This window comes from Macrobrachium rosenbergii, chromosome 3 (assembly GCF_040412425.1).
Source record: "Macrobrachium rosenbergii isolate ZJJX-2024 chromosome 3, ASM4041242v1, whole genome shotgun sequence".
NCBI lineage: Eukaryota > Metazoa > Arthropoda > Malacostraca > Decapoda > Palaemonidae > Macrobrachium > Macrobrachium rosenbergii.
Window position 1 is genome coordinate 27,364,614 of NC_089743.1, and position 23,654 is coordinate 27,388,267.

At 42.7% G+C, this 23,654-nt stretch overlaps 1 long non-coding RNA gene across 1 annotated transcript in view; it reads left to right on the top strand.

Moving 5' to 3' along the window:
- The first annotated feature begins 5,738 nt into the window (after positions 1–5,738).
- The window catches only part of LOC136853626 (uncharacterized), a 79,202-nt gene continuing 61,286 nt past the window's right edge, over positions 5,739–23,654 (top strand). The window contains exon 1 of the long non-coding RNA XR_010857515.1: positions 5,739–6,077. This is a non-coding gene — a long non-coding RNA (uncharacterized lncRNA). The remainder of the gene's footprint in view (positions 6,078–23,654) is intronic.

Consider the following 23,654-nt stretch of genomic DNA (forward strand, 5'->3'; position numbering starts at 1 on the left):
TGGTTGACGAGCAGGAAGTGTATACAATCTCAACTATGAAAACACTAGTTGTTTGCTCTCTGAGACTCTGATTATTTGATCTAGACGGAAGAGCACAATAAGCCTACTTATTCTCGTTGTCTTTTGGCTTCTGTTGGTCCCGAAGCTGAGAAGAATCTTTGCTAAACTTCATAGTGCCAAGATCTCCCTCGCAATTCTAACTCTTCCTCCCTCACAGATTTTCTTCATTTCTGGTGAAACCTACTTCATAAATTGCAAATATGAGTCTTGTGGGTGTATCTTCTAAAAAAAAAGGGGGGGGCATTCTTTTTGGCTAACCGTTTTTCTCCTTCAGTTTGTAACTCTAAGTGTCTCAACCATTCATCTTTGTATGAAGAAGTATTGCTCTGAAATCTTTGCAGTCAGGAATATATATATATATATATATATATATATATATATATATATATATATATATATATATATATATATATATATATATATATATATATATATATGTGTGTGTGTGTGTGTGTGTGTGTGTGTGTGTGTGTGTGTATGTATGTATGTATGTATCTGTATGTGTGTGTGAATGGGTGTTTTATGCTAACTTTTATTCATTTCATTCATCAGTAAAAAATTCCCTTGGACGATTATAATGGCGATGAAGTATTGTTAACGTAACAATACTGCTGATCTCAAGAGGTAACAGATTAATTTTCCACCCTGTTGATAACGAAGTGGTAAAACAATGTCAGCGAATTAGGGAAACATCCATCATGTAAATAATGGGTGAACTCTGAGCTAAATGATAGGAAGACGTATTAAAAGATGAGATGGTTCTTAAAAACACTTTAGCTTATTGTGTCAGTGTGCACGCTCGAACATTATTACTGTGTATAAACGTATGCCTAGAAATGATGAATGGGCCCGTTAATCCAGGTATATATATATATATATATATATATATATATATATATATATATATATATATATATATATATATATATATATATATATATTTGGGATTAGGTTAAGTATACCTTAGTTTTACCAGACCACTGAGCTGATTAACAGCTCTCCTAGGGCTGGCCCGAAGAATTAGACTTATTTAACGTGGCTAAGAACCAATTGGTTACTTAGCAACGGGGCCTACAGCTTATTGTGGAATCCGTGGGAGGTTTTTACCGGCCTCCACCCTGGTTGCAACCCACCAGAGTCAAGTAAATGTTGAGAAAGTACTTTCACTCAAACCCATTCTCCCTGCCCTGGATCGATCCAAGAATTCATTGGTGATGTGAAACTAAAACCGTTTGGCTGAATATAAGTTTTAGAACTTACCAAAAAAACAAAGTTTCTGACGTATAGAAATAGCGCACACCTGTTTTTTTATGTTTCTGAAAGGGACCAAATCTTTGGCCAAGTTTTCAGCAGGTAGCCTTTTAATAACCTTCTGGAACTTCTCGACCTACCTGACTCATTTGTTTGCAATGCAGACCATTAACGCGTTTTATGAAATTAATGCGGATACCTGTCGCTCATCGCTTGTTGATAATAATTACTGCGGCAAGTTCCGGTAAAAGGAATACTGTAGTTAGGTTGATATCCTGTAGCAAAGTATCCCGTAGTACCAAAAACCTAAGGTACGGGTCTTCGGCAGTTCATGGTTGGGTAATACACGTGTCGCTGCTTTATGTTACATACTAATGCATTCCTTTGCTTCTTTGGAGTCATCCTGCGTCAAGTAGATGTTGCAGATTTCGTCTTGGTTCATTTTGCGAGGAAAAAAAAATCATAACAAAAATGGGCGTTCGTATTCTCATTTTCGCATCGTTATTGAGCAAGATGTTTAACATAATGGAGTAGGAAGAAAGATCCTTAGTTGTTAAAAACACGGAGCTGAAATTAAACAGAAACAAATTGAACCTAAAAATATCAAGGAATATTGCTGGTCCTTCTGTCAGTGACTTTCATCTGCTTCAACTGGAATTGTGAGAGAAACGAAAAACAACGCCACAGGCCACGTGACTCAAAAAATAAAGGGTTTCGCTGTTGTCAATAAGTAAAAATGAATCCTTTTCATCCTTTTCTTACTTTTCATAGCTTTGAAGCCCTCATCACAGATTACACGTGCAACAGTAATTTTAATGAAGATCGCATCTCCAGTAACAAAAATATTACCCAAAAAAAACCAGTGATGCCTTCTTTTTTTTTTTTCATGGGAAATAGCATGGGATGGGCAGCCCAGTAACTTTCTTTGCGCCGTGTCTGGAGGGGAAAAGGAAAAATATGGTGCCCAACCACGAAAGAAGGGATAAATCAGTAAAGCAATAGAAGTCATAGACAAGAGAAGACAAGAACGAATTCCATATTTATAAATCTATGTTCTGATATTTACCCCCATATGAAAGAGAGCAAGAATGAAAGAAAACGCCCGATTCGGCATAGTTCCTTGCATTCACAGACCGTACTTTTGTTAGAGGATATTGAGGGAATAATTTGAAAGTATTAAAAGTAATTAGGGATAGGAGTAGATCGTCGTTGGGGGTGTGGGGGGGAGGGAAGTACGTTGTTGCCATTTTTCCCACAGTCATAAGGCCTTCCAATATTACTTGGCTGTCGTTTTTTCCCGATCTGGTGCTATGAAATCCAAGGCAGGGAGTCGGAAGCCCCATCCGAGCACCATCAAAGGAACTCTACACCTCCTAATCAAGAGGCGCCTTTAAAACAAAAGCCCTGAATTAGTTAGCCAAGACGAATAATCTTTTGAGGTGGGGGACGGCGTGGGGCGGGGCTGGGGAGGATTTTTCCCTCTCTTTTTCCAGCTCAGGGCACCGGTGTTCACAGGTTAGGAAAAAATCTGGAAGACTGTGAAAGGCATGAGAGTCTAGTGGTAGTTGTGAGGAAGAGAGAGAGAGAGAGAGAGAGAGAGAGAGAGAGAGGATAAAGATGCCAAAGGGTGGGGTTGTAGGATTTTTCCGTCTTATATTTTTCTTTTTTTGCCAACTCTAAGACAAAGTCCAGATTACACAAGTTTGGTGTTATTATAAGTTTAATGTGAAAGTTTTCGTCAAGTTTGGCGCTAAGTTTGACCCGTGTCGGTCGAGTATAACGGAAAGAGAGTTTATAGGTGTTTAGGGATTTTTGTTGGGAAATGTTCCCGCTGATTAAAGTTGGAGTTGATTTTTGTTTTCGTATTTTATTCACAAACTTTGCAATATGCTTTAATCGACCAAGATATGTTAAGCATAGTTAGATTTATTGCCTAAGGAGGTAAATTTTCATTATCACTTTTAGCTTAAGCTAACGAGAGTAATAAGTTTTATGTTAAAACGTGTTATCCATAGTTCTGGGCTTTTTCATCCTGTTCTTACTGTGCTCCTCCCAGCATAGTGAATTCGAGCTTTTTTTTTCATTATCAACTGACAGTTTTGTCGTTATGCAAGAGAAAACTTGGTAAATGCATCTGGCTATGATTTTTTACATTATAAAATCATTTTAAATTTAAGCATTCGGCATTTTATAGGCAGCTATTGCATCACATGACGAATTTGGCTTCGAAGGGTGTTAAAATAACTGCCTTTGGCTATTCTTTTATTAAAAAATTTTTAGGATTGTAAATTTCCTAAAAGATACTCCATTCTTTTTTTAAATACAGTAAATTTTTACCTTTTTGGCCTTAATCCTTTGTTTACAGTGCGTTCTAAGATAACCGTTGTTGTAATAGTAAGGTGTCCTATGCTAATTCGTCGTTTTAATCTTTCATCTTTATTTTGAAATGCCCTTTGTCAGATCAGCAAAATGATGTGAATCATCTCTGCAACAATCCATTAAGGTCAGTAATTTGATTTACATTATCTCTTCATAATGACCGTTTTTATGATTACGATTTTGTATAACAAAATATTGTCCTATTTGGAAAGGAATGCAATATCGTTTAGGAAATGTTGAATGGTCCTAACTAGTGCTATCTAACAGGTTAATTGACGACCCAAGGTGGTCCTTTGGTACTCCAAGAATTAAATTAGTCATGTTTTGTTAAAACAGTAAATTTTCACAAATTATCCTGGACAGGAAAACGAGAACTTCAGAATCATAAAACATGCTTTGAGACCTCTAAAGTTACCAGCGATACTTATTCTTCTTCATGCGTAATTTGATGGATAAAAATGGACAGTATAAGAGTCAAGATAGGTTCTCTTTACGTTGGAAGCTTCATAAAACCATCACCACGTCCCCTAATTAGGAGCCCCTTATATAGGCTTGGTAGCTGAAGAATAAAATTAACATTGCTTGCCTTTGAGATGACCAGTGTGGTTAAGTATAGATTTCCATTCATTAAAATTGCCTTCCTTTAGTAATTTATAAGATGCTTTGGTTTATTCAGGAGGCGATGGAAAGACCTGATGCTGAGTTTTTTGATATTTTTTATTCACAGTTTTTAAGGTTTTATCTTTGTCCACTATTTGCGGCTTTCTTGAAGGTTTAATTAATGTCAGTAACTAAGTATTGGAAATATGGATACGAAACTAAACCTGTGATAGGGTTTACGGTTGAAACTTCAGCCAAATATAAAAATAAAAAACTCTAGAGTAGATAGAGATTCAATAAGTTCAAGAGATTTGGAATAGTATATAATGCATCTTGGATGGTATCATTTCGATCTGTTTCACTGTTAGTGAGAAAGCTGACATGCCTCCTGACGGAACATCTTAAAATTCCATAAACTGGCTGAGGCATCAATTTGAAAATAACAAAAACGAGGACCAACAACCAATTGCGTTCAGTACACCTCTCAGTAATAACTCCATTGAAGATGACATTATACACGAGATTGTCGAAAGTTGCAAGAATGGTAAACTATAACAATACCAAACCTAAGTAGAATTATTAGATGGTGGCCAAAATAGACCCTTAGAAAGATGGAAAGTATGGTCGTTGAACATGGTACATCGTCCGAAAGTTGAGCTTAGCTTATTTCGTTTCATTGCACAGTTTAACAGGCTAAGTTTGTCAAAGCACTTGCAAGCACATCTCCAAACCACGTGTACGTAGGTACCCCCAAGTATTTGTTATAATCAATTATAACATTAAGGGTCATCAAAAGACCTTTGTGTATCTTCCATTCATCCAACTCTCTCAGTTATGTCATTTATTTATTAATATTTGCATAAATTTCTTCATATATTTCCCGCTGTTTTTAAGTTGTATCCCTTAATGACCCTCTTGCTTTTATTCTTACTGTTGTAGGTTTTCAGTCATACTATTTCACTCATATTGACTTCTTTGTCTTACTTTCCCTGACTTTAGAATTTATTGAGTTCACCCTCATGTTTTATTTCTTCAGGTTTTCTCCTCTAATGTGTCTGAGTCTTCTGTAAATAGTCCCCAAGGAAATGGTCAACAATTCCTTCTTTATGTCTTGCACATTTTCATTTACATTCTCTCCTTTGTTCTTAACTGCAAGTATCTTTTTTTCGGCCATCCAGAAGATTGAGTACCTTGAATCATATTTTAGTAAAAAAACAAAATGTGAAGAGCTGTTAGATCTTAATAGAAAGTGTACCCAATACTGTTACTTTAATGTTTATAATTCACTGCATGACATTAAAAGTTTTATTCTTATGTTTGAAGCCAGATTTCTGTTAATGGGAAGTTTAGCTATAAAAAAATAAAAAGATCTAGCCGGATTTATTTCTTAATTTTTTTTCCAAGTCACTGGCGCCAGCGGATTTTAGCACAAATGCGCTGGCGAGCTCCGTAGTCCATTCCATACTCCATGCTGATTGCTGGGCCGCCTTAGAGTGGGTAAGATTTGTTTGTCGAACGTAAATTTTGTTGTCCGGTTGTGAAAACGTTGTCGATGATGTTAGTCTGGTCTTCTGAGTGGAGTTTTACCGGTTTGAACTGAAAAAAGGTTAAATTTTAATTTCGCTAGTGGGACAGATTTCTCTCATCCCTTATTCTTGTAGGCCATATCACAGTGATAACGTAGGCAGAGGTTATCGAACTAATGTGAAATTGTCATGTTTGAATCAAAGTCGGCACTGAAGGTCAAGAAGACACATGGACCTCGTTTCAGTCAGTTATTTGGCCAGGTAAGATGTTAAAATTTATTCCAACCTTTCACATTTGAATTGGTGAAATAGGCTAATGAGTGTGCTTTTATTTTTAGTCTGGTTCCAGTGAATTTAATGTTAATTGCTATCGAAAATTCTTGGTCAACCCACAATAACTTTAGCCCCTTCTTATACGTGTCAATAATGGGGGACCCCATTTTTGGGAACTGGCCTTTATAACAAAGGAAGGAAAGAAAATGAGTGGAAAACTGATGGACATTTTTCAAGCCTTCCTAACCTAACCTAACTTGGATTCCATGTTTTTGTCAGGTCTTGGTGGTTGTAATGGCGAATGCTCTGATACTTGAATTCCTAGGTCACACTGAGTTTAGTATCAGAAAGGTTAAATGATGGTAATTTTGACATTTACCATATGGAACATAGGAGCAGCCAAATTACAAGTTTGATAGGATATTTACCATTGAAGATATGGTAATATTTAATTTAAAGTATTAATTTATTACGGACTTGAAAATGTACATTTCCGGTTTTAGTGTATGAGTTGAACATTTCTGACATTTGTTTCATTAGCTAATAGCCTAAGTAGTTATAGATAAAGTGGACCCTACCCTTGTATCCTACAATTCAGTGGACCACAGTGGGAGAGCAAAGTTTCTGGGTAGGGTAAAACGCACGAGTAAAATACAGTGATCAATTTGGTAATTCTATATATTAGCTCCATGCCTGTTTTTACCTTTTCAACTGGTTTTTTCTACACTTTTAGGGGCTCTGATACTGGTGGTGCATCTGTTTGTTGTCGGCCAAATGGAATGTCCCTTCGCCGTGTTTAGTACTGGCCCGGTGGGGGTGGGGTTGGGTACCCATACGTTAACAAGTTATTGCACTTGCCGGACGGGATGTGACCATTCGAAACAGACATACCTATGCTCTGTCTTGTGAAGATCACATATGGAAACCCCTTGTTGGATGGACTTCAGTGGTTAATTACAGGATAATTACACTCTGGTGCCAAAAATTAAAGGTAAATTCAAAATTAGCAACCAAAAAACTGTAGAAAAAGTTAAGTTAGAAGGCAGTCGCTGCCGCAGAGCTACTATACGAGGTATAGTTCTACCATTAATTTAATTTAACATAACACAACTTAGGGGATTGTGTCCTCTCCTAGTCAGTGGGCTTTGCCCCCATAAACCACCTCACCTAACCTAACCTAGGATGACATGTCCTTATGTGGACCTAGAACCCTTACCTAACCTAAACTGTGGGTATTGTCTTTAACCAAATTAGAGGGTGGGCTTCAGCCCCCAAGACGCCACCTAACCAAACCTAGCAAGGTAAGTTACTTGGAAAAGAGTAATGAAAAAATTTATAGATATTCATTTTAGAGTGGTGAGGATGTACATTGCTAGTGTTGATTTATTGAGAGCAATATGAATTTTATTTATGAGTCACAGTAAAACTAGTATTTATTGGGACTAGAACCCTGCCTAACCTAACCTAGGGGACTATGCACCTAGCCAGGGGTCTGACCCCCCACCTAACCTAACTTAGGATGCTGGGTCCTTACCTACTACTGTAGACCCAGACTTCCTACCTAACCTAACTTGAGGAACCATGCCCTTACGTAGCTTGGGGGCCTTAGCTTCTGTGGACCTCCACCTAACCTAGCATAGGATGCCAGAACACGCCTATCCTTAGACCTAATCTAACTTAGGGCATTGCAAGTACATACTCATGAGGATGCTGCCTAACCAACCACACCTTACCTAGGTCACCAGGTCCTTACCATAGTACATGATATTATTTTGAAACATTTCATAAACTTCCCATAATCTGAATTAGTACTATCGGTAGGATTGACGTCTTCCAACTGGTCAGGATCTTCCCTACATGTTGAAAGCTGCTGGGTGTCAGACTGTGGAGGGTTAACCAGAGGTTCATGAACAAAATTAACTTCTGTTGTGTAAGGTGTGAACTTGCCATGAAGGTGCCTTTGAAATAACTAAGAATTTTTTTTTTTCTTTTTATAAGTTAAACTGTAGCACCACAATACATTAGGGCCATTCTTCCGTATAATTTAACAAATAATAACACTTGGGACACTGCAAGTAAGTAGGTAAAACACATTACCAAAGGAAAACAAGTGTCTGTGTGGGGAGGACAAAATTCGCCGTGGAATTAAGCAATGCATCCAAAATGATTCATGAAGAACACACTTAAACCACAGGCGCCATGACTGCAAACTGGAGCCACCTTTAAAAGCAGCGCCTGATTTCTGAAATCCCATATAATTTGTGAAACATAATACAACCAATCTTATCTTGGCATTTTCCCACCTACCCACAGTTCTAGGTGGAAAATAACAGAAGACATTCCGGATAAGTAATCCATTCTTACTCACAATGCACTCGGACAAAATCCAGTCAAGAGCTCCACTTCCGTAACAGCATTAATATACGTTGACCATCACTAACCCAGCATCATTAGGACCTACAGGGTACCGGATTAGTGATTTTGCTGGATTACAGACTGGTTAAGTTAGGATACTTGTAACCCAAACAGTTAACCACATCATCTATCTTTAACATACCTACCAGTAAATTAGTACAAGTTAATTAATAAGGAAATAAGAAACATCTTTTGCATTGTTTTCCAGCATCATTCATGGCAGGTCCTCCATAGAAGTTTGCTCTCCTCTCCTGAACCAGTGTTCCTGCACTGTAGGAGGAGATTACTCCTCTAACAGTGCAGGAACCTGACACTTAGTCCCTTTTTTCTGCCCAGGTTCTCGTAGTTAGTTCTGCCTTCTTGTTTAGTGCTTGCATGGGCTCCTGGCTGCACACAGACAGGGATCATGCATGACAGGTTGTCCTTGTAAATTACCAATGGGTATCATGACGCTCTGCATGTGAGCGATAGTGCACCTCTGTCAGTTCTGGGTTTGTCTTGAGCCCCTGATGTGCACTTGCATAATAGCACTTGTGTTTGTTCACCTATGGTCTCTACCAGTTTGGCTTTTGGTGATCTTAGGGGGTCTCAAGGGAGGGGTAAAAGTGGTATTGCAATGCACTCCCTGAACACCTGAATTAGCCCTGGTCACCTACCAGCCTGAACTACATCCCCATAACTTTTTTACCCACTAAGTGGGTAATTAACTGTCAGCGTTACCAACCCATATAGGAAAATCTTGTCAAATGAGTTACCTGAAGTACCGTTGGCAATGCTACTGCAAGTCCCGGCCGAGTGAGGCCGAGATCTTCAATTGCTTTTTGTTCACTGTGCTGCTTGGATGTTTTCTGCATCAGGCGAACTTTTGGGTCTTTAACCCAACCCCCACATACAAATATCTTTGGATTTGGATAACGACTTGGACCGTATTTTTGCCCTTTTCTCCTGGATTGTACTATTTCACCTAGTTTTGGATCTTCTCTCCCGTCTAGACTTTGGCTTGAATTTTGGACTTGGAATGGATAAATTAGACAGGAAGATGCCCCCTTCGGATAGTGCTGCTGCTTCCACTTCTGCTACAGCCATTAAGACCGCGCTTTCTACTGCTATAGATGCTGCAGCTCATCGATCGTGCACAGCCTGCAAGCGTAGGATGAGTACCCTCAAGCATGACAGACATCTCTTTGCATAGCATGTGGAAAGGTTCAATGTAATGTCACTCTAAGATGTGACGAATGTAGGTCATGGTCGATAGAGCAAATGGAGGATTATGTAAAGCATAGGAAATCTTTAGCTGCTAAGAGTAAGCATAGGGAACCAGCAGTAGAGACACAGGGTTTTGATAAAGAAGCTTTAGAATCTGAATTATTCGGGAAATTAGAGAATAAATTATCAGCTAGTATGCCTAGTTTATTTTCTAGTTTCATGTCTAAACTAACTGAAATGAAAGATCAGAACAGTAGTACTGTACTAGGGCGATAGAATCTAATCGTTCTCTTTCAGCTCCCCTGCCTGTTCCAGAACCAGCCCTAACGGGTGCTGGGGGTCATGGAGAACCGCAAACCTCGAAGGTAGGATCTGCCGGCCCCCCCGGCGCGGAGCAGGCAGTGTTAGCAGCAGATTTCCCCGTTCCCTCTGAAAACGTAAGTTCAAAGGTGAATTTAGATTTAGGCATGACTTAGACAAGTAGGGACAGTGCTTTAGCAAGTAGTCAGGAAGAGAAGTTGAAGGTGCAGCCTTCTTCGGGTGCAGGTGTGGTTAAGGTTTCGGCATCTTTGTTAGATCCAGCGGCGGTTCTATTTCCGGCGGCAGGCTCTCTGCAACAAAAGGTTGCTAGATCCGTGGAGGATGGTTCAGATTTGGTTGCTAGTTTGTCGTGTTCGGAAGTGTTGGAGAATACCCCTTCCTCTTCGAAGGTTCCTTTTCCTTCAGGGGATAAACTTTCGTCTTGTTGTGATGGTAATTCTGTTGATTGGGTTCTAAATATTGCAGAATATAATGCTGATTTGTTGGGTCTCTCAAAGGGTTAGACATGGTTTTAATCTGGGGTTTTCTAATATCTATGATCATGTCTTAAAGAATCTTTTTGAATTCGCAAATGATGTCTTGCGAGATTATCGGGGGGAACAGAATCAGTATATTTTCTTTCCTTAAAACCTATGGCCTCTTCTGTACCTTCAGATTTTTCCCTTTCCCCCATTACTTCCAAACCTTCTTTCGTTGCTCTTTCTCAGCCTTCTTTTTTGGGTCACTCTTCAGGGAACATTTCCGGTTCTTTGGTCACTCATCCCGGTTCTTTGCTCTTAGCGGACCTGTCTTCGGTGCCATCTTTGGCGAATCCTGTAGTTTCTCAGGCTTCCAATCTAGTTGTTGCGGCAGTTGGCGGTGCACCTGCCTCAGTGTTCAATGTTTCGGTACCAATAGTCTCCGCAATCGCTCCGTTAGCTAGGATGGCTGGTAATTTGTCTTCCTCTGTTAACTTCTTTCTCAACTTTTCCGACAGGTTTCTCTGTCCCTCTGGCTAAGGCGGTCTATGTAGGTTCGGGGTTGATTTCGGGTCATCAGGGACCTTTTCCCCCTTCTTCCTTAACTAGCAGATCTTCTGTTCTGGATTCCCATTCTCATGCAGCTCTGATGCATCCGGGTTTGCATGGTTCAGGTGTTGCGGCTTCTTCGCTCTCAGGAGTGGGCGTTGTCCGTGCAGGTGTGGCCAGCCCAGGTGTTGCGTCATCGTCGTTGGAGGGTGCGGGGTTTGCACAACCTATTTTGGTTGCCTCCAGTATGTTTGCGGCTGATTCTTCAGGTGTCCGTCATGCGCACCCAGGTGTATTGTGTTCCAGATTGTCGGGTTCAGCGTATGATAGGGGTCAGCCTGTCTCATTTCCAGTCTTGGCTCAATCGGACCGATCCAACAAGGATTGTTCTTGTGAAGAAGAGGATCTGGTACCGGAGGTTAATTTTCCTTCAGCCAATGAGACCGAGTACATGCGGACGGTGGACTTCATCGATACTGTTTATCCACAGTCCAAGGCTCCGGAGGAGCCTACACAACCGAATCAATCAATGTTTGAGTTGTTATTTGCGACAAAACCAGTAGTTGCGCAGTCATCAAAGAATCTCGTCTGGTTTGGCTGTGTTGAGCAGGCATTGAGGGAGGCGGACAATAGGTTAGCGGCTTTGATAGGGTCGGGTAGGCAGGATTCAACCTTGCTTCCTAATTGGAAGGGGTTTCATATGGTTGCGGGTAAACCTTCTGCGGTTGTCAGGGTTCCTCTAAACGAATCGATGGAGGATCTTCTATCTTGGGTTCAGTCTTCGAATTGCCTGGTATCTGTTACTGCTAGAGAGGCTTGTATCTTGGAAGACACTTTCCACAGCCAGTCGGAGGCCTTGTCCCATTCTGTGTGGATGTTGTCCGGATTAATGGGGTTCCTTAAGCAGGATGGGTACACTCCTTTGGATCCGACATTATTCGATAACCTCATCACTTCGGAGTCGATGGGTTTGGCTTACCAGGCGAACATTTCCGCAGACTGTACAACGTTCTTTGGGAAGAAGAGGAGGGACTTCTTTTTGAATCATCTGCCTCCCCATTATCCGGATATCCACAAGAGGGTACTCTTGAGGCTCCCTTGGCACTCAGCAACAGTCTGTTTAGGGAGGAAGATGTTTCTGCCATGGTGAACTTTGTTTCTTCTTCATCAGCAGTTGAGTCACAGCAGGCCATGATTCTGGTAGCAGCGCAGAGCACCAGATCACCTAAGGGGTCCAAAATGTCATCGCCATCTAAGTGTCCACGTTCCTAGTCTCCGGTAAGATCTCCGGAGGAAGGTCCACTTTCCCTCCAAAAGTCCTGCTTCTGCACTCGGATTCGAAACCTTCTGCTCACAAGAAGGGTTTTTGGAAATAGGAGACGTTCCCTTTGCCTGCACCTGAAGGAGGTTGCCTTGCTCCTGGAACATCTGGAAGGAGTGGGCTGTGGAGAGTTGGGTAGTGGAGGTGTTAAGGAAAGGGTACAGAGTCCCTTTTCACTCTCGTCCTCCTCTATCCAGCTCACTGGTTCATCTTCCCAGTTATTCCCATTCCTCCATCAGGGGGATAGCTTTGGCGTCTAATCGAGCCCTTTTAGAGAAGGGAGCATTAGAGCCCGCTCCCCCTTCTCCGGGGTTTTACAGCTGGATCTTCGTGGCCCCAAAAGCGGGAGGATCTTGGAGACCCATTATAGACCTCTCGGGTCTCAACTGGTTCGTCGTCTCAACGAAGTTTCATGTGGAAACTTCGCAGTCGGTGCTGCTGTCAGTTCGGAGAGACGATTGGATGATTTCAGTGGACCTCAAGGATGCATATCTCCAGGTTCCGATTCATCAGGAATCTCGGGAGTTCCTTCGTTTCTCGGGTCCAACTGGAACATTCCAGTTCAAAATCCTCTGCTTCGGTCTGACCACAGCACCTCAGGTATTCACAAGGGTGATGTCTCCTGTTTCAGACATAATGCATCGTCAGGGTTTCCAGATGAGGAGATATCTCGACGATTTGTTGGCTCAGGCTTCATCGTAACCTCTGTCAAGAGTTAGGAATTTGGATCAACGTAGACAAGAGTTCACTAATTCCAGCACAAGTAAAGACGTATTTGGGGATGATGATTCAGACACGTCTTTTGAGGGCTTTCCCAACAGAGGAGCAGCGGGCTCTGGCGGTTCTAAGCCAACTGAAGGTATTCCTGTCGGACAGAGCTCAACCTGTGAGCCTGTGGAAAAGCTTGCTGGGCCAAATGGCCTCCTTCTCACTTCTAGTTCCAGGGTCTCATCTCCGGATGCATTCTTTGCAGGTGTGTCTCAGGAATCACTGGGACTCTCAAGAAGAGAACACGTTAATAGTCTGGGACGATTCTTGCCTGAAGGATCTTCGGTGGTGGTCAGAACATCATCTGACCACTGGCGTAAGATTGGACTCCCCTCTTCCAGATGTTCATCTGTACACAGGTGCCCCAGATTGGGGTTGGGGTGCAACCCTGGAGGAATCTCAGGCTCAGGGCCTTTCGAGGGATCTGGATTGGGAAGAGTCCATAAACTGCAGGGAGTTAAGAGCAGTCGAGGAGGCTGTAAGTTGCTTTGCAGCGCAGGTAAGCAACAAGACCGTAGTGCTGTTTTGCAACAACGTTACAGTGGTGTCTTATCTCAGGAAGGATGGGGGAACGAGATCGCAGGCATTAAACGTCATAGCACAGAGAATTCTCTGTTGGTGCGAGGACTGCATAGTTTTTCTCATTCCCAATTTGTGTCAGGGAAACTCAATGTATTGGCGGAGGCTCTGAGTCGTTCGCAGGAAGTTCTTGAGGGAGAATGGACTCTTAGTTCAGGAGGAGGTGCAGCTTCTATTGATGAGATGGCCAGTGACAATAGACCTATTCGCCACCAGGTGGAATTTTTGTCTCCCAGTCTACTTCTCCCCAGAAGCATATTCTCTAAGGCAGTGACTCGACAACTGTCTTTCTGTCTGAGAAGTTCAACTGTACCAGGCCAGGTGGGTGATATACTGCAGTTGGTGCCGGAAACAAGGGCATAGTATTTCGCATCCGTCAGTGGCGAAGGTAGCAGACTTCCTCCTGTTCTTAAGAAAGGAAAAAAAGAGATTAGCCTATTCTACGATTGCTGGTTACAGGTCGATGCTCAGTAGCACGTTCCATTTTCATCTCCTGGAGCTTTCGACCAGCAGAATTTTACATGATCTTCTAAGGTTTTTTAAAATAGAATGTCCAGTTCTTCGGTTCAGGCCCCCTCGTGGGATTTAGCGGCTGTGTTAGGTTTCTTAAGATCGGCAACATTTGAACCCTTAGAGTCACTGTCCCTAAGGCAGTTAACTAAGAAGGTATTATTTTTAGTTGCTCTGGAAACAGCCAAGAGAATCGGGGAAATTCGGGTTGTGTCGAGGACTGTATCCTTATAGGGGAAAGATATTTTTCTTTCCTACCTGCCGGAATTCATTGCAAAATCCGAATCAGAAACTAATGCGTTCAAGGTCGCGTCCTTGGAAGATTTCATAGGAGGCAACACTTCCGAAATGCTGCTATGTCCGGTTAGGGCTCTGAAAGTTTATTTGTCCCGTACCGAAAAATTTTGGCCTCACCTGAGAATGTTATTTGTTTATCCTAATTGCCCATTGTGTTCTGTCTCTAAGAATGCGATTAGTTTGGTTCTACGAGAGGTTATTCAACAAGCATCAGAGGGTTCTTCATCGCTTTCAGAACCTTTGAGTTCCTTTGCGTGTCCAAGGGGGCATAGTATTAGGGGAGTGGCAACATCTTCGGCCTTCCTTAGGAATTTTTCGGTGTCGGCGATCTTAGAAGCGGCCACTTGGAATTTGGTGTCTGCTTTCACAACTTTCTACTTTAGAGACATTCAGTTTTTGTCAGAGAAGGGTTACTTGCTGGGTCCCTTTGTGGCAGCCAACTCGATTTTATAATTACGTGATAAGGTCAGGGAGTTGGGGTGTCTTTAGGTAATGAATATAGTCTAAGGAACTTAGAATTCTTTCTTGGTTGGGATTCACAGTGGGAGCATTAAGTTTGGCATTAGTACGGTGAAGTTAGGCAGATCCAGGTGACATTGTAAGAGCCCCGACGCTGTCTCTTCCAAACACGTGTGTGTTCGTGTGTTCGCCAATCGTCGTCCATCGGAGTGGCCAGACAAAACAACAGCATCTCGTTTTCTTTCTCTAATGCAACGCGATTTCAACCATACAATATTTCTGTCTGTTTCTCCTTAACCATTGTTAACCATTGTTGTCTTGTTTTATGTACAATCACCACTACTTGCATTGCCATGCAAGCATTCTAATCATGTACTCATAATGTTCCAACGAATCTTCTCTATCAAACTGTATGTGTGTTTCTGTTTGTGAAGACGCCAAACTTGTCTCCATTTTTACATATATTATGCTACTGCATTATATCCATTAATCTGTCTTGAATCTCATGCAATTGGCCACATGCAGAATTTCCTGGCCTTTCCATTGATATATGTTTCGTCACTGTATATTAATCATGTCTCTTGATATCACCATCTGTTTGTCTGCCGACAAACACAGATGCCCGAGCCTGTACCTCTGTTTTTACCTGTCTGTGTGTAGACACTACCTTACCGCTCACACGCGTCAATAACATCTTCGAAGATTCTGTACATTTATCTCTGTAAGGAACAACCAATAAACCAGTAAACACCCAGCCAGTATGTCACTCATACCCCAGTTCTTACACTGGTGACCCCGGAGTGACCCAAAGGACCCGGCCGACCCAAGATGACGACCCACGCGCCGACAGACCATTCGCCGCCTCGCTGCTTTCCGCCGATCCTGAGTTCTCATTAGAAGTCCGATCCATCCGAGACGACCCACCCCACCACCGGAGCCCTGGATGCCTCCTCCAGGAAACCTGAAGCCGCCCCCGCACTCATACTGGACGAGCTGACCAACGAAGGACCAGCCACGTCATCCTTCAGCCTGCTGCCGCCCCTCTCGAGCTGGTTACCAAGGACCAGCTGCTGTCATCCTTTAGACCTCGAGCTGGCCATCCAAGGATCATCCAACGTCACCCTTCAACCCGCTCCCGTCCTCCTCCAGCTCCTGCTGGCCGGCGCCGCCCTTCAGCCTCCTACCCGCCCCTAGCCCAAGCCCTCCGAGCCAACAACAATTGTCGGCAAGACAATTTCCGCATCGATGCCTCGCTTGTGGGGGGAACATTGTAAAAGCCCGTCGCCCCGACGCCGTCTCTTCCAAACAGTCAGACGTTACACACGTCTTGGGGGAGAGTATTTGTAAGAGCCCCGACGCTGTCTCTTCCAAACACGTGTGTGTTCGTGTGTTCGCCAATCATCGTCCATCGGAGTGGCCAGACAAAACAACAGCATCTCGTTTTCTTTCTCTAATGGAACGCGATTTCAACCATACAATATTTCAGTCTGTTTCTCCTTAACCATTGTTGTCTTGTTTTATGTACACCCACCAAAGAAACCGATGTCGCCTTGCCAAACCTTGCTGGCAGAGATCATTTCTTTCTTGCTCTGAACGGTAGCTGAAGTTACAACTACCAATGCATAGTTATGATGGTTCGAATGAGAGGAGGAGTGAAATTACCAAATTCAGACAGAAAAGTGCAAATAATGACTGAAATATATTTCAAGGAGAGAGAGAGAGAGAGAGAGAAATTTTATTCTTTTAAGAAATGTAATCGTATTTTATTTCGATATTAATTATCTCTTTTAAGCACTGAGCACGTGGGGGTTGGGGGTAGGAGGATATTATGATAAGAAGGTTAATGGTGATGGGCAATGGGGTGATGTTAATGTAGGGCTTGACGAGATTCGCTTATCAACATATTTGAAGTGGCGATATTAATACCCTTATTGATAACAGTCAATATTAATTATTCCAATTCGCCATGAAGACATAGATATGTATCATTATAGCATTACTTATATCATCGTTTACGTTCTGAATAGTTTTGAGGGAAAGTGGGGGACCTGGTTTTCCGACGAGGGAGTTTGCGACACAGCCATGGACGATGCGTATCCCAAAAGCCAGTAGCTGAGTAGTTTTGACGGCTGGGGATTTGCAGCCTCTGTGTAACTTTATTAGCTGGTAAACACGATTATCTATATTACGGCAATCTCCACCATATTGTTGTCTTCTTTATTCTATATAATATATACCTGTACTTATATATGGCATTTTTTTGTAGAGATGGCGGCAGCAAACAAAGACAACTCTGTTGAGCATATAACTCAAAGAGGTCGGATCATTGGTGAGTGGGAGCGTGGTGTTCCAACAGGAGATATTGCTGTGGCTTGGAGTTAATGTGCCAACTCCGCTGTTATAAAGTCCAAAGGTGGATATCAAGATGGCGGGAAGAGGGAACATTGGCAAATAGACCTAGGAGAGGACGCCCACGCATAAAACACGACAACAAGACGAACAAATCATTGCAGCATCCATAGACGACCCCCTGAAAACCTCAGTAACTATCACGCAAGAATTGCATCTCTCATGCACTCCACAGACAACCAGACAGCGACTGAGGGAGCATGGGATCAGGTGCCATGTTCCGGCGGTCAAAGAGGAGTTAAAGGAATGGCATCGTGAAACTCGTCTGGGCTTTGCTCTCCAGCATGTTGTTTATGATATCGATGACTGGAAAAATGTAATCTTCAGTGATGAAACTTACTTTACCTCGATAGTCCAGAGCAATGCACGTCTGGCGACGCATCGGCACAAGATATGATGCTAGAAATATTCAGGAGAGAGCTAGGAGTGGGAGGTCGTCCTCGAAGACGCCCTCGAAGTCATCCTCGACGTCGTCCTTGAAGTCGACCTCGAGATCGTTCTCGAAGTCGACCTCGAGATCGTCCTCGAAGTCGACCTCGAGATCGTCCTCGAAGTCGACCTCGAGGTCGTCCTCGAAGTCGACCTCGAGGTCGTCCTCGAAGTCGTCCTTGAAGCTGTCCTCGAGCTCGTCCTCGAAGTCGTCCTCGAGGTCGTTCTCGAAGTCTTCCTCGAGCTCATCCTCAAGGTCATAATCGAAGTCGTCCACGAGCTCGTCCTCGAAATCGACCTCGAGGTCGTCCTCGAAGTTAACCTCGAGGTCGTCCTCGAAGTTAACCTCGAGGTCGTCCTCGAAGTCTTCCTCGAGCTCGTCCTTGAGCTCATAATCGAAGTCGTCCTCGAGCTCGTCCTCGAAATCGACCTCAAGCTCGTCCTCGAAGCTAACCTCGAGGTCGTCCTTGATGTCTCCTCGAATTCTTCCTCGAGCTCATAATCGAAGTCATCCTCCAGCTCGTCCTCGAAGTCGTCCTCGATGTCGTCCTCGAAGTCGGCCTCAAGGTCGTCCTCGAAGTCGTACTCGAGCCCATCCTCGAAGTCGTCCTCGATGTTGTCCTAAAGGTCGTCCTCGAAGTCTTCCTCGAAGTCTTCCTCGAGCTTGTGGAGTGCTACTGCACCTATACTCAGGGTTTTACACAACACCCGAGCCGTACGTGGATGAACTAATTAGATAAAGTCTAGTATGGCTCTGGTGTTGTGTAAAACCCTGAGTATAGGTGCAGTAGCACTCCACGACCCCAATAATGCAACACTTTAATGAGATTTGATGGCTGAACCGATAAGATCACTAACTGGTATTCTGATGTTTAAGGGTTCGAGCCTCGAGGGGGAAGGGTATTTTTCCAAAATCGTCATTGGCAAAAGTTATGGTGATTATGGATATCAGTTTCCCTAATTTGAGAGTAAAAACCGTCGAAATATGCTGCATCAAATATAACCAAAAAGTAGCTTTGTTCTTTGCAAACTGAACGGAGAACAGAACCTTAATAGCAGATGGCCGAACCGTCCCAAATAGCCACCATTCGAGACATAGTTATTAACAATAGTATGATTAATCTCAGGTGTTCCTAATCAGGGGTGCTCGCTCCTCTATGGGATGTAAGGCCGATTCCTAGGGGACCTTTCAGACGAACAAAATAACGCCAGAAGCCAGGAAATACTCGTAAAAATTCTGGTAACACTTCAACAGAAGTTGTGTGACAGGGATATTTTTATTTCCTCACTACTGACGTCATTTTGTTGACTCAGATATAGTAACCATGTTTTTCCCCAGACACTTGTGCGTTCGTCTAGAAGGTGCCTAACGGGTGTGAGGATGAATATGAATAATTGAGACAAATATGTTTTTCTTTATGTGCATATTACTTTTTTTTCTCAAAACGAAAATAGTAATAACGCTAGCTTTGTCAATGAAAAACAAACAAAAAAAATAAATTATCAATACACATCACATCAATTTTGTTTCTTAACATTTCTTTAATATTTTTTTTTCCTATTTTCCAATTCTGAGGGTGCGATAACGGACTGCTGATTCGGAAAGGGTGCACACTAAAGAGAGAGAGAGAGAGAGAGAGAAAGCCCTTTTATTCTTTTAATAAATGTAATCGCATATTGTTTTGAAAGTAATCACCAAGAAATTTCATGACCTTGTTTTGTTTTAATTTCGTATCATATTTATAAGAAAAATCCATAAATATTGATGAAACTGGCTATTCATATCAATATTGTCCTAAACAGCCATTTAACTACGTCCTGGTAGTTGGAACGCAAGACATCTTTCAGGGCAAAAAGGGCATTCTCTCTCCAGCCAGGTCTGGCGAGGCGACATCGGTTTCTTTGGTGGGTGTACAATCACCACTACTTGCATTGCCATGCAAGCATTCTAATCATGTACTCATAATGTTCCAACGAATCTTCTCTATCAAACTGTATGTGTGTTTCTGTTTGTGAAGACGCCAAACGTCTCTCCATTTTACATTTATTATGCTACTGCATTATATCCATTAATCTGTCTTGAATCATGCAATTGGCAACATGTAGAATTTCCTGGCCTTTCCATTAATATATGTTTCGTCACTGTATGTTAATCATGTCTCTTGATATCGCCATCTGTTTGTCTGCCGACAAACACAGATGCCCGAGCCTGTATCTCTGTTTTTACCTGTCTTTGTGTAGACGCTACCTTACCGCTCGCACGCGTCGATAACATCTTCGAAGATTCTGTACATTTATCTCAGTAAGGAACAACCAATAAACCAGTAAACACCCAGCCAGTATGTCACTCATACCCCAGTCCTTACAACATTTGATTTCTTCAACCCCTTCTGCACAAACATCGGCGGCAACGGGCAGCGAAGAACTCAGAGACTGCACATTCAACTTCTCCTCCATACATGAGAGGCTACAATAGCCACGTGGGAGGTTCATCGTACTCCTCCATACATGAGAGGCTATGAATAGCCACATGGGAGGTTCATCATTCTCCGCTACATGGGAGGCTCTGATTAGCCACACGAGACATGAGACTGACGTCGGGGGTACTCTCTCTACTGGCATCCTCACCTGCTGAGTGAGATAACCAGGTGGGGATACATTAGTTTATACAGAGTAGGCGAATAATGAGTTGTCTGCTTTCCCTGTTGGCAGGTCGGGCTGAATTAGATTGATCCCACCTCCTTAAAATTTTGTTAATCGGGCTAATTCAGGGTTCAGGGAGTGTACTGCAAGATGAAGTTTTCATAATAAAACTAATATTGTAATACTTACCTGAACACCTGAATGATTCCCACCCTCCTCCCCACTTCAGTTTGAATAGTGAATAACGCAATTGGGGATCTCGGCCTCACTTGGCCGGGACTTGCAGCAGCGTTGCCAACGGTACTTCAGGTAACTCATTTGATGGTTTTCCTGTAAGCGTTGGTAGCGCTGACATTTAATTACCCACTTTGTGGGTAAAAAGTTATTTGGATGTAGTTCGGGCTGGTAGGTGACCAGGGATAATTCAGGAGTTCAGGTAAGTATTAAAATATTAGTTTTATTATGAAAACTTCATTTTGAACCTTCTGCTGTTCAGCTTGTCATCCTTGGCCCATTGCATATTGATTGGTACTATTGGAATCGATCGCGCCCCAAGTTCTGTAGACCTATCAAAGGGTGAAGCTTGTGGATCTTCCTTTCAAGGGAGAGGATCATCCTCATGCTTTCAGGAATCTGGTAGGATCAGAGGGTCCTGCTCCATTGTACCCCCAGCAGAAAGAGTTGGAACAAGACTTTTGAGGGATCAGAGTTGGAACAACACTTTTGAGGGATCATTGAGCTCCTTTGGCATGCTCAGCGATCTGGGGGAGATGACTGTGGCATTCATCAGGACCCATTTTTGTTGACTGAGCTTACCCTTTAGTGTGCTCCTAAAGCAAGAAAGTTCAGATTGCTGAGGTCACTGCTAGATCATAGTATTTAAGACTTAAGTGAATGGTCTGATCAGTTCAGAGGGTTCTGTGTTGTCTAGTAGATTGAGCAATCTCCTTTGCCTGCTGTTGAAACAACAAAAGGCATTCTGCATGCCAGTGAACACCAAGACTATATTCCTCTGCAGCTGGACTCATCAGTCCACAGACTGACAAACAACATTTTCCTGGAGAGAGTCCAACAGGTAGTTACTGCTTTATTGGCAGCAGAGTCAGATGCCTTGGAGTTGGTCAGTATGGCCCCTTTCCGGACAGCAGCATGGCTCAATCTCTGAATGAACACACTTTTTTTGCTGTCATTGTAGTCTCGTCTGAGGAGAAGGCAAAGTTATGGTTGTTGCTGATGTCAGAAGGAAAAAGTTGACTTAATTCTTGCATCAGTGCCAACCTTTGGGCTCAACTGACAGTCTGGTTCTGAGAACCTCCTTACTCTTTCTGAAAATTAAAGTAGAAGTGGTAGTGGAGAAGAGATGTACTGAGTCAGAACCTCAGATTCATTGTGCAGTTATTTTAAATTCTCCAGGGCAACAAAGGCCACGAAGTTAACCAATCTCCAGGTGCTTACAGTTACCTCTTCTTAGTGGAGAAGGCGACTAGTGGCTGGAAACCGGTCAGCGATCTCCCTCTTTTGACGAAGTTTGTCCTTCAGACTTGGTTGAAGATGGAGACAGCACAGTCTTGTTGTTTACCTTCAGAAATGATGATTTCATGCTTTCTGTGGATTAGAAGGCTGCGTAGTTTCAAGTACATTCTTCCAGTAAGCACCTCAACTCTGTCTGCAGCAGGACTGTTTGCCATTTCAAAGTTCTTGTGTTGGATTGACAACAGCCCCTCAGGTGTTCAAGTGAGTGTTCACCTTAGTGTTAGTTTAGGCCAATTGGCAAGGTATATGCTTGGTGTTACCTGGATGATTGGCTAGTTTTGGTGACCTCTGAGGCACAGTTGCTCCAGAGACCACTGCCTCTCATTTTGTCATACCCAAGCAGCAGGCAAAGTCCCCGGGTGTGCCTGTAGATATAGTATCACTGAGTCGTTCCTTCTGATTCTCATGTCAGAGGGCTCAGGAATGTTTCATCTAATTTCCTGTTGTGACAGGAAAAGCCAGGTGGGCATTGGCAGGCAATTATCAGTTACTTACCTCTGGAGAAGCTTGTCCTGTACAGGCAACTCCATCTGCCTTCTTGCTTCAGTAGCAGCTGAAGCAACAGTGGGCAGCCTCAAGCAATCCTTCCTCACAGCTTGTGCTCTTGAGCAGGGTCAGGGAAGACTTTGCTCTTGGCTTGGATGATAGTAGCCCCCTTGCAGGAGTTTCCTTGAATTCTCTACCTCTAGAGATGCTCCTGTTTTTGGCTGTGTTACGAGTTTGGCGCACACCTCTTCTGCATATTTGCTTTTTAAGGCAAATGGAACTGGTAACCTTCCGGCTTTCCAAGTGTGTGATGGGTTACTCCATAGTGTTGATGAGCAAAAACATTTCCACAGGCAGCGCCAGCTTTGTCTGGTGCTCCAGAGCTTGATATTTCTATGACAAAGATGCCATCAAAGGTACCCAAGACCCATAGTGCCAGGGGGGTGAGGGCCACTTTGCCATCTGTGGTAGGTTTCTCCTCCATGGATACAGCACTGTCATCAACCTTGAAATGGAAGGCAGCCGTATATAATCAGTCGCCTTAAAAAAAGGAGAAGCAATGCTTAAAATAAAATCACTTAAAAGGGGTCCATGTTTACCAGCCTCTAAATCTAAGCGAAATTGTTTCATTTTCTCTAGTGGAACTTGGAAAAACTAAAGGTTGCTCATATCAGAAGTGTCTCCTGTATGTATAGCTTTGCAGGAGACTGTGAATGGTAAATTAAGCATGTCCGAGCCCTTGAGAGTACTGTATACAGTCTATCATTCCCTTTATTACATAAATATAGGAAACCATGAGGGTGTACTTTTATTTTTGACATACCACAAAATCCTATTAATATCCATTCTACACTGCAAGTAATAGCTGTGTAGGTCCATTGGCAAAAAAATATACAGTATGCTCTCTCTAACTACCACCTTGTGAAGTCTTCCGCACTGATGAATTTGATTCCCTTTTTCAACAGCTACCACGTCCTCTCTTATTCTGGGAGATATGAATAGTAGAAACCCTCTCTGGGGTGATATTGTTGCCACTCAAAAAGGAAATTGCCTGTGTTTCCATTAGGAAAATGTGGGATTCATAAACAATGGGGGTGTCTACACATTTTCATGTTCAAACAGGCACATTGTCAGCAATTGACTTACCGTTATGCAGTGATGACTGTCTTATTGACTTCAGTT